Source organism: Psammomys obesus, unplaced genomic scaffold, assembly GCF_907164565.1.
Source record: "Psammomys obesus unplaced genomic scaffold, mPsaObe1.curated_primary_1811, whole genome shotgun sequence".
In the NCBI taxonomy this organism is placed as follows: Eukaryota; Metazoa; Chordata; class Mammalia; order Rodentia; family Muridae; genus Psammomys; species Psammomys obesus.
Genome location: NW_026592118.1, coordinates 33,896,567 through 33,907,728, shown reverse-complemented (window position 1 = coordinate 33,907,728; position 11,162 = coordinate 33,896,567). Strand labels below are relative to the sequence as shown.

Genomic DNA, 11,162 nt, shown 5'->3' with positions numbered 1-11,162 from the left:
TGTCGTGGATAAAGCAGCATAAACGTGGGAGTGTACATATCTCTATGGTAGGTGTGAGCAGCTTGAGAGTTTGTGATACCATGAAGCATGATGGTGAGAGCTGGTAAGTGAACTTAAAGCCAGGGTGTTTGGGCATATGGACCTAAGGAGAGGATAACACTGAGAAGGCTGGACCAGGGGGAAGGTTGTTGACTGGGTAGTTACTGAAACAGGCTACAGTTGTATGTGGCTGTTCAACTGCTCACATCGGAGACCCTTCCCTCATGCAAAGTCTGCAGGTGAACCTGATCTATGTTGCAAGGCAGTGTTCTTGTTTGGGGTCAGTGTTGGCGGGAAGCCGACTCCAAGTCACGCATTGGCAGGAGCCTATGCCTTTGAGATGCGTCTGGTCCTACCACTTGTAGAAGAGCTGAGTGGGAGTTTCCCTTTTCCTTCATCACAGGAAGACTTCCCTCAAGTCTTTTTTTTTGGCTCTGTTGAGCCTACTAAATGACCAACCTTTCTTCATTATATATATTTTTTTCTGAGAGACTCCATCTGCTAGGATGTTTCCTGAGCCGTGGGCTATAGCAGCAGGTCCAGGAAGAATGGGATCTGGTGACATTATAAAGGGGAAAAGTAGAGTCTGTCAAATATGGAGGAAGCTGTCAAATAGTTCCAGGAATTTTACACTGGAGTGCACAGGCAGTCAAGACTTGCCTTCAATACCTGTCTAGAGAGTATGGAAGAACACCTGGATACAGCTGGGACCTGGGAAGATGGATAACTGTGGGGTTTACATGGTAACTGGGAGCAAGTGGCTAGGAAATAGATCAGGGCGAATTCAACTAGGTGGAATGTAGCATAAGACTTGTCTAGAAGTAGGGTCTTAGTCACATTTTTCAGTATTTTTTTTTTCCTCCTTCCATAGCCGCTTTTACTCTTCAGGCACTCAGATGACTGGGTGAGGCTTTCACACATTAAGGACAACCTACCGAAAGCCAAACGGTTGTCATCGTTAGCTACATCTAAAATTACCTTCACAACAAGATCTAGCGTTTGACTAGCAGTTAACTGGCACCATATCCCAGCCACACTAAAGTCTAATGTAAGCATCACAAGCCCCTTATTTCCTGGGAGCAGAACTAACAGGTGCTGCAGGGATGGGACACATTACAGATGGCATCAGCACATACTTCTCTGAGCTGCGTTTGGAGGCATGCATGAATATTGGTGGCATAGCACAGTCGTGAAGAAGAATCCAGTGGCTGACTTTAGCTTGACAGCTGTGCACAGCTTTCCTTAGAGAAGGCCTCCAGGCTCTCTCTTCATGGCCAGGACTATCCCCAGATACCTAAGGTCTCCAACAGGAGTGCCAAGGGAGGTGTTCTTGGCTGTCTGAGTTGGGCCTTGTTCCTGCCAAATCTTCCAAATGAAAGATTTTCTGGTGGAGGTGATTTTATGATAGGATTTCTACTAAAGCCTCCTTGAATCCTGAGACTATAGCTAATGGTACCATCAAATATCCCAAGTCAGTACTGGGGATTAAGCTGATCCAGGGAACTCTAACTATGTGCATTCTTCTAGCCACTGACGAGATTCTCTTTTAATCGCTTGAGAGTAGGGTACTGCCATAACTTTTAAAAGTTTTCCCATCTGATTCAATATATAACCAGAGCTGGGGATGATGGGCTATCTTCTTCCAGAAGCAGACTGAGGCTAAACAGTTGTCAGTTGTTGATAAAACACAGGATCAAAAGGAAAGAAGCTGTGGCAGGGATAACAGTGTGGAGGCGTCTCAGCCTTGGCTGGACTCACAGGGTGTCCTGGAGCATAGTGAAGCCCACATTTCTCTTGTCTTTCAGGAACAGACTAGAACACTCCTACTTCGACATCAATCAGTCATTATGAGAAATGTAAACTTCGGTCCACCTCCAGGACTCCCCAGTGTCCAAGACTAATGATCTGAGGAAGCTCACAGGTTGAACAATGATCATCAAGCTCTCAGACACTGGAGGATTCATGTCCACAGTTGCTGGAAGGCATCCCAGGGGGGATTTTAATGGAGCCCTAAGCATTTTCATATAATACATAAGTGGTTATTATTGCTATTTCTAGGTCTGTCTTAGTTGGTAGAGCTCTGAGTGAAGTCATTAGGGAAACCCATTATATAAAATATCTGCTTCAGGGATATAAAAAGCAATCTTTATTGCTAATCACACTTTCCAAATGTCGGATCAGGAGCTCTGAAGGGTCTGAGATTCTCCTGCTACTTGTGAACTAACATGTTAGCTTGACAGTTTTATGGATGTTGGCAGAAGCCACAAGATCCTCAATCAGAGAGCGCTTAACTACAGTAATAGCAGTCGCTATGGTATACTCTTGCACCTTAATTTCACAGGGAAATTGAAAATTGCTAGGTGATGTGCACCATAATCAGATGAGGCTACAGAAAAGAACCTTGGGTCAAAAAAACCTGTGTCTTTCATAATGATCAGTAAGTGAAACCTCGCTTTGGCACAGGGAAACACTATCATCTAACACTGTTTCTGTAAAATCATCGTTGAAAGGTAGTTTATTACAGTCAATGCCTCTGCTCACAAAACATGCAGAATAAACACAGTATATGGATGACTTCCTCCTAAAAGCAGGGAGGTGAAAGAATAGGGCCTCTTTTGCTAGCTAAACTTGTGTTGGTTAAAACACATGCAGTGGTACTGGCGGCCTTTGGTGTAAAGGGGGGGTGGACTCAAGGTGGGCCAGACTTTGAAAAGAGACTGCCAGGTGACACCCTGAATTTTGTATTAGGAGCACAGAAACGAACACAAAAATAAGAAATGGATGAATTCGTCATCTTCAGAAAGCCCCGGGGTTCATCCGCGTCTATGCATTCTCAGGCTGTTCATTTTGAGGGAGGTGAGTTTTGGCTGACATCTAGGAACTTCTTAACCACTAACTTCTCAGAGGGGCGGACACACAGGGTTCTCGTCACTGTTTCGTATTTGAATTTTTGACACAGTGCTTCACTCTGTCCCCGAGCTTGTCTAGAACTCACTTTGTAGCACAGACTGGCCTTGAATTACTGCTGCTTTGGCCTGAGCCTCCTGGCGGGTGGGGTGGGGCTGAGTCTACAGGTTTGTGCCACCGTACATTAATCCTGAGCTCTGTGAGAGAAAGGCAAATTCCACACTTTTGAGCAAAATTTGAAGAAAGCTTTCGTTAAATACTAACCTGGATGGACTTGGTAAGGTCCACTCTCTGGAATCCGAGAAAGTTGTGACAAGTCACAGGTTGTAGGGGCTTTCGAAAGGCAAAACCACAAGGGAAATACGATGTTGTCCCCATGCCAGGTTTTAGAGAGAAAGACTAGTTCTACACTTATGAGCCAAATTTGAACCAAGCTTTAATTAAATACTGGCAAGGATGTAGTCGGTCAGGAATTCCAGAGATATAGACACATAATGACTGGTCACGTGTTGAATGGGTTTTCCAAGAGCAAAACCACAGTGTCACTGTATTTCCCAGGTGTCTTTGCTATTTCCTGAGAACTACAACTCCCAGCATTCCAGGAAGTTGCCTTGTATTTGGGCAGGTAGGGCTTACAGGTTGACTTTGGCTCTTACACATACCTGGCTACTTATCGCTGATTCCTGACCCCCAGTGTACTAAAGTTTTCACCAAAGTGGTTGTTTCACTTGATGTCCTTAAAAATCCCAAGAATAGCTTATCAGGTGAAGGTTCTTGCCTCCAAGCTGATTGCCCGAGTTTGAGAGAAGGAAAGAACTGACTCTCAAAGCTATCTCCTCACCTCCACAAACACTGGGATCCTAAGTGCATCTCTTCTTCCTCCAAGCCATTTAATTTCCAAGTTTTCACCCACCTCAGCAGGCACAGCCCATTCATGCTTCCCTTTTGTCTCATTCACCAAGTACTTTGTCTTTTAGTCTACGGTTGCCCTTTTTCCTTTTCTGGTTTCATCTTTCTGGCCATGCCTTAATTTTCTTTCTGTTGCTGTAATAAATAACTACAAAAAAAAAAACATGAGAATGAAAGTGTTTATTTAGTTTACACATTCTGATCACATTCCAACATGAAGGGAGGGCAGAGAAAGACCTCAAGACAGGAACCTAGAGGCAGGAACTGGTGCAGAGGCCATGGAAGAATGCTGGTTACTGGTTTGCTTCCCATTGCTTACTCAGCCTGCTTTCTTATACAACCCAAGATCACCTCCCTAGGCATAGCAACACCCACAGTGGGCTGAGACTTCCCACATCAATCGTTAATTAAGAACATGCCCTACCACAGGGGTCTTTTCTGAGACTGATACTCCAACCAAGGACCATTCATGGAGATAACCCAGAACCCCTGCTTGGATGTAGCCCATGGCAGCTCAGTATCCAAGTGGGTTTCCCGGTGAGGGGAACAGGGACTGTCTCTGACATGAACTCAATGGCTGGCTCTTTGACACCCCCCACCTCTGAGGTGGGAGCAGCCTTGCCAGGCCACAGAGGAGAACAACGCAGCCAGTCCTGATGAGACCTGATAGGCTAGGGTCAGAGGGAAGGGGAGGAGGACCTCCCCTATCAGTGGACTTGGAATGGGGAATGGGAGGAGATGAGAGAGGGATGGTGGGGTTGGGAGGGAGGGAGGGAGAGGACTACAGCTGGGATACAAAGTGAATAAACTGTAATTAATATAAAAAAATAAAAATGTAATTAAAAAAAGAGCATGCCCTACAGACTTGCCTACAATCTGATGGAGGCGTTTCCTCAATTGATGTGCTCTCTTTCCAGGAGACCCTGGCTTATGTCAAGTTGACAAAAACAAACAAACAAACAAACAAACAAAAACCCTAACCATCACAGACCAAATTTCAATGACTCTCCTTTGAAAGTCCTTTCTTTGTTTTGCTCTCTCATTTTTTTTGTTCCTAAATTTTATTTATGAATTAATACAAAACATTCCAGACCAATGTGTCTTAATCCTCCTCCTCCTCCTCTTCATCCTGGTTAATCTGGAAGTAACGCAATTCATAACTCTCTTTGCTGTTGGCGACAACATGCAACCAGTCTAGATTGTTCTTCTTCAAATATTTTTTGGTGAGATATTTCAAATACCTTTTGGAGAAAGGCACCTCAGAGGTGACAGTGATCTTGCTCTTGCTCCGTTCGATGGTCACAACCCCTCCGCCAAGATTCCCAGCTTTCCCATTCACCTTGATTCTCTCCTGGAGGAACTGCTCAAAATTGGCAGCGTCCATGATTCCATCTTCTACAGGATGGGTGCAGTCAAGGGTGAACTTCAAAACCTGCTTCTTTTTTTTGCCCCCTTCGCCACAAGCTTTTTCACTGGTGCCATGGCGGCAGAGGAGGCAGAAAGGGAGCTCTCTCATTTCTTAATCTAAACGCTTCCATCTCCAGCTTTGGATCCATTGTCTTCTTTCTTCATTTCTGATTCTGTTGAGTGTTTTTAGAGAAAATTCCTGCCCTGAGGTACATGTGTATCAAGGCTTTGCTTATTTGCTGTCCTTTGTGCTGTGTTGGATAATTCTTAACAACCTTCAAAACTTTTTTTCATTTGCAATTATTTCATCTATGTTTTGAGACAGAGTTTCTTTGTGTAGCCTTGGCTATCCTGGAATTCACTCTGTAGACCAAGCTAGCCTTGAACTCATAGAGATCCACCTGCCTCCCAAGTGTTAGGATTAAAGGCATGCACCACTATAACCCAGCATGAGAATATTTTTTAACACTAAGAATTTTTAATCCATATGATAATGCTTTTATATGTATTCTAATGATTGGAAAATATTTCAATCGAGTCATTATGAATGTAATAAAGCTTTGAAGTGGGCTTCTGCTTCCTTTATCACAGCATATGGGTCTCCATCTGAAAATGTTCACTTGTGTGAGAAACGGCTAACTGTAAAAGAGGCTCGAACATTTGTTGAAGGCTGAGATTTATTCAATAGGCAAGTACAGTAGCAGAGGGTCAGAGAGGAGGCAAATAGTGCTATAAGGAGCCACAGTGATACAAAGATACCCTGGATAGATGCAGAAAGATGCCAGAGACAGCATGGCCACAGGACTTCGCATGATTGGAGAATGTGTTAGAGAGGAGACCATGAGCAGAATGAGCAATATCAGAGAATGCATCCTTTTTTTTTTTTTTTTTTTTTTTTACTAATTTTTCTGTGGAGGAATCAATAGGAATAGATATAGTGAATGGGATTCTCTACATATGTATGTTTTATAGGTACAAACCTGCTCAATACCTATACATTTAAGGTGCATATAAACATTCAAGTGTGACACACACCCAAACGATATCCAAGAAGACTGTGTATGTGGGTCTAAATCTGATGCAATAGAGTAAGAACTTCACTCAGCAGGAGACTGTTACCCTAAAGGAAATAGACTGAGATATTGGGTTTGAACACCAGTGCAGGCACATCTCCCTGACCTCTGCTGGAAGGAGAACAAATTCATTTCCAGTATTGAGAAGTATACATCTAGACACTGGATGAGAGAGCTGGCATTTCTGGAGATTTTTGTTATGTTATGATAAACACATTTCATGCAAGCTGATTAAACTTAAATGTCTATGGGTAATATTAGTGATTTTAGTTTCAGTATTTTAGTTTCAATTCTCCCCCCCCCAAAAAAAAAAAAACAACTGAGACACAGACTTTGAAGCAGCATATTGAAGGATTTTAGGAAACACTAGCACGCACAGGAGGAGCACAGAAGGAAAGGAAAAGAACAAACAAGAGGTCACTGTTAGCAAGCAGCCTTAGTGGGAGGCTAGGGCCTAAGGCTCTCAGGATCTGGGACAGTTCAGGTACCAAGAGTCACATCCCAGGATCAGGCCTTGGTACACCTAAAGGTCTGAAAGGATATGAAAGGGATGAAAAAATACTGTCTGCTAACCCAGGCTGAGGAAAAAAGATGTATCTGGGTGTATTGGTGCATACCTTTGATCCCAGCTCTTAGGAGGTGGAGGCAGGAGGATCTCTGTTAGTTAGAGGCCAGCCTGTCCTACATATTGAGTTCCAGGACAGCCAGGACTACATAGTGAAAAACTGTCTTGAAAAAAAGAAGAAGAAGAAGAAGAAGAAGAAGAAGAAGAAGAGGAGGAGGAGGAGGAGGAGGAGGAGGAGGAGGAGGAGGAGGAGGAGAAGACAGATATTAGCAAGCAGTAGGAATGACACCCACCCCACTCCTCTATGCTTCCTGAAATCAGTAAGAAACACAGAAACAAGATAATTAAGCAGGAAGGAAAATGTCACCATGGTCTGAATGACTGGGCTGTGTGTTAAAGGGAAGTAGGAAGGATGCAAATACACTGAGGTACTCTGGTCTTTATCACAAGTATTCTTTTAAAGACCCTTTACAGCGGACCATGGCAGCACACTCTAATTCCAGCACTTGCAAGGCAGAAAGAAGCAGGCAGATATATGAGTTTTAGGCCAGCCCAGTCTACTAAGTGAGTTACAGGACAGCCAAGGCTACACAGAGAAACCCTGTTTCAAAAAACAAAACAACAGAGCAACAACAAAACTTACACAAAATTACTGTACAGGGTTCCATAAACCACATTCACACACAAGTATATATGATGACAGAGCTGACATTTGTAGAGATTTTGTATGTTATTATAAACGCATGTCATGCAAGCTGATTAAACTTACCTATCAACCCCTGCACAGAAGTAGCCCACGGCAGCTCAGTCTCCTAGAGGGTTCCCCAATAATAGGAACAGGGACTGTCTCTGACATGAACTCAGGGGCTGGCTCTTTGATCACCTCCACCTGATGGGGAGGGAGCAGCCTTACCAGTCCACAGAGGAAGACAAAAGAAGCCAGTCCTGATGAGACCTGATAGACTAGGGTCAGATGGAAGGGGAGGAGGACCTCCCCTATCATTGGGGGGAGGGGCATAGGAGAAGAGGGAAGGAGGGTAGGATTGGGAGAGAATGGAGGGTGCTACAGTTGGGACACAAAGTAAATAAACTGTAATTAATAAAAAAACTGAGATAAAAAACTTAATTATCTACAGGTGTTGCGATAATAATATTATAACATACATATACACACATATAATAATATAATATAATAAATATAATAATATAATATAATATAATATAATATAATATTAATATTAATATTAATATTAATATTAATATAATAAATATAATATAATAATATAATGTGAACATGTCCCTATCACTCCTGCAGCTCTCTTTTCTCTTCCCCTAGATCAATGGTTCTCAAACTGTGGGTCACAACCCCTTTGAAAAACCTCTATCTCTAAAAACATTTACATTGCATTATGATTCATAACAGTAGCAAAATTATGTTTATGAAGTAGCAACAAGAACAATTTTATGGTTGGGGGGTTTCACCACAACACGAGGAACTGTATTAAAAGGTCACAAGCATTAGGAAGGTTGAGAGCCACTACCCAAAAAGTTTCTTGGCTGTGTTCAGGTCATCTGTACATGAATGATTTTATGTATCTATCGATTCTAGGGCCCACGAATGCAGGTCCCAGCTCTGCCTGGCTGTGACATACGATAGAGACAGTCAACTTTAAAAGACGAAAGAGGTTTTGTTTGTTGTTTCTGTTCTGTGTTTTGTCTCAGGGACTTAGAGATTTCAGTCCATGTTGGGTTGGCCTGCTTGCTTTGGATCTCTGGCATGTCACATTATGTCTGCAACACATAGCATACCAAAGCCTGTCTTCTACTTTATGACATAGCAAGGAGAGTCGGGAGGAGAAGGGTGGACAGTGCCAGAGTCACACAGCCACATCTGATGGAATGCCTTCACTTAAACCTTCTAGGACTCCCCTAGGCTTTCTCTGAAACCTTTCTGAAAGCCTCCATGACTTCATAAGTCATACAACCTGTACATCGTTATGTGGAGAGAAAGCAACTACGGGGAGAGCAGAGGACTGTGGTGTAGACCTTGTGGTCTCTTCCGTAGCCGCGCCCCTGCTGTGATAGCTAATCTTAGTTGCTACCTTGACACATCCAGAAAGAGGGAACTTCAAGTGAGGGACTGTCTCTGTCAGATTAACTTGTGACCCTGTTTGTGGGAGCATTTTCTTAACTGCTGGTTGATAGATGAGGGCTCAGCCTACCATTGGCTTGGGTTGTATAAGAAAGGTAACTGAGCGAGCCAAGGTAAACTAGGTAGAAAGCAATGTCCTTTCAGTGGCGTCTACTTTAAGTTTCTGCCTCAGCTTCCCTCCAAGATGAACTGCAACCTGTGAGCCGAATAAACCCTTTTCTCTGCCAAGCTATGTGGTATTTTACCGCGGCAACAGAGGAACAAACTAGAACACCTGCCATTCTCCCACAAAATGGGCCTGGTTGTGTTTCAAGAAACCTGTATTTGTGGATGTTAAAATTTGACTTTCATACAATTCTATTGCCACTCTCAACCCTTAAATGGTAAATTCTTCATTTCTGGGTAATTGTGCAATTTGACTCATGGATCATATTTTGCTGAGCCTTCCTGTAGCAATGAAGTAGAAAATGACTTCCCGTGTGATAACTTGCAAACTTTGGTCATGGTCTTAGGGAAACACCATGACAAAAAAAGCAAGTTGGGGAGGAAAGGGTTTATTTGGCATGCACTTGGTCCATCACTGGAGGAAGTCAGGACAGGGACTTCACTAGGGCTGGAACCCGGGGGCAGGAGCTGATGCAAAGGCCATGGAGCGGTTACTGTCTTGCTTCAAATGGCTTGCTCAGCCTGTTTTCTTATAAAACCACCAGGGATGGCACAAGTCACCATGGGCTGGGCCCTCCCCCATTGATCACTAATTGAGACAATGCCTTACAGCTGGATCACATGGAGGCCCTTCCTCAACTGAGGCTGCCTTCTCTGTGATGACTCCAGTTCTCGTCAAGTTGACACACAAAGCCAGGCAGTACCTTCATTTCATGTCTCTGTCATGTGGTGACTTTGCTAGTGCTCCATACAGTATACCCCACACATGGCGTGCTATTGATTCACAGCACATTGGTGGTGGCATCTCCTTATTTTTAATGGAGGCACCCCTGCCCCACTTCAACAGTGGCTCTATGACTGTTTTGTTGAAGTCCCATGCCCGTTATGACATACTTCACATATAGTAATTTTGCTGTTTAGACTGTGCAGCGCGATAACTTTTAACATCTTCCCAAAGCTGTACCGTAATTACAGCTAACACTGGGAGGTTTTTCATCACCTCAAGAAGAAAGTCATTTCCTGCACTCTCTGACTAGCTTTTGGCAATCATCAGCCCACTTTCTGTCTCTGTTACTTTTTCTACAGAGTCCATATAAATAGAATAGCACAGCTGAGCCTCCTGTGCCTGGCTTTGACTTAGTATAATGTTTTCATTGTTCATGTATGCTGCAGCATGAATCTCTACTTTGTTCGTTTTTGTGGCTGAGTAATACCCCTTTAGTATATACATACCATATTTTGTTTTATGGCCTTGTCGGGGTCTGGACACTGGGTTCTTTTACACATTCACGTGCACGTTTTTGTAAAGACATGTGTTTTCAGTTCTCCTGGGTATAAATCTAACGACGGAATTGCTGGGTCAGATGGCGACTCTTTAAATTTTGAGCAACTCCCTTATGCACCGCCAGTCTTTGCGATCCACTGTACCATGACTGCCCCCTGGTGGACAGTAATTTTATCGCCTAGTCACTTTTAAGGCATTTTGACTTAAGGTAAATTTTGATGTGAAAAAAGATGTTTTTAAGGGTTTAAGTAATACAATGTAACTATTTGACTTTTGTCAAATTTATAATTTGGGAGAATTGGACTGTCAACCAAACCAAGGGAGACCTAGAGCCCCTGGAAAAAAAATCACCAACAATTTGCCTGAGGAAGTAACACCAAACAGCCTGGACTCAGTGGATCCATGCAGAGTTCTGGCTTGATTCAGGTAATTCCTCCAGTGAAAAGTCAGAACCCTACCTGGTTGCACCAAACCATTGATGAAGAAAATCAAAACGAAGCAAAATACAGCTTTCATCTTAAAAGGAGTAAGAGTTTGCTCGGAAGCCATTTTGAGTGAGCATGGCCCAGGAACACAGATATAGGTCTTACCAAATTCCATGTCAACGTGGAAGCAGCTTCATGAAAATTTATAATTTTACAGATTAAAGCAAGTCATAAA

At 43.2% G+C, this 11,162-nt stretch overlaps 1 pseudogene; it reads right to left on the bottom strand.

Annotated features, from left to right (window-relative positions):
- Nucleotides 1-4,910: 4,910 nt before the first annotated feature.
- Nucleotides 4,911-5,337, bottom strand: LOC129680972 (60S ribosomal protein L22-like; annotated as a pseudogene).
- Between the last annotated feature and the right edge of the window lie 5,825 nt (nucleotides 5,338-11,162).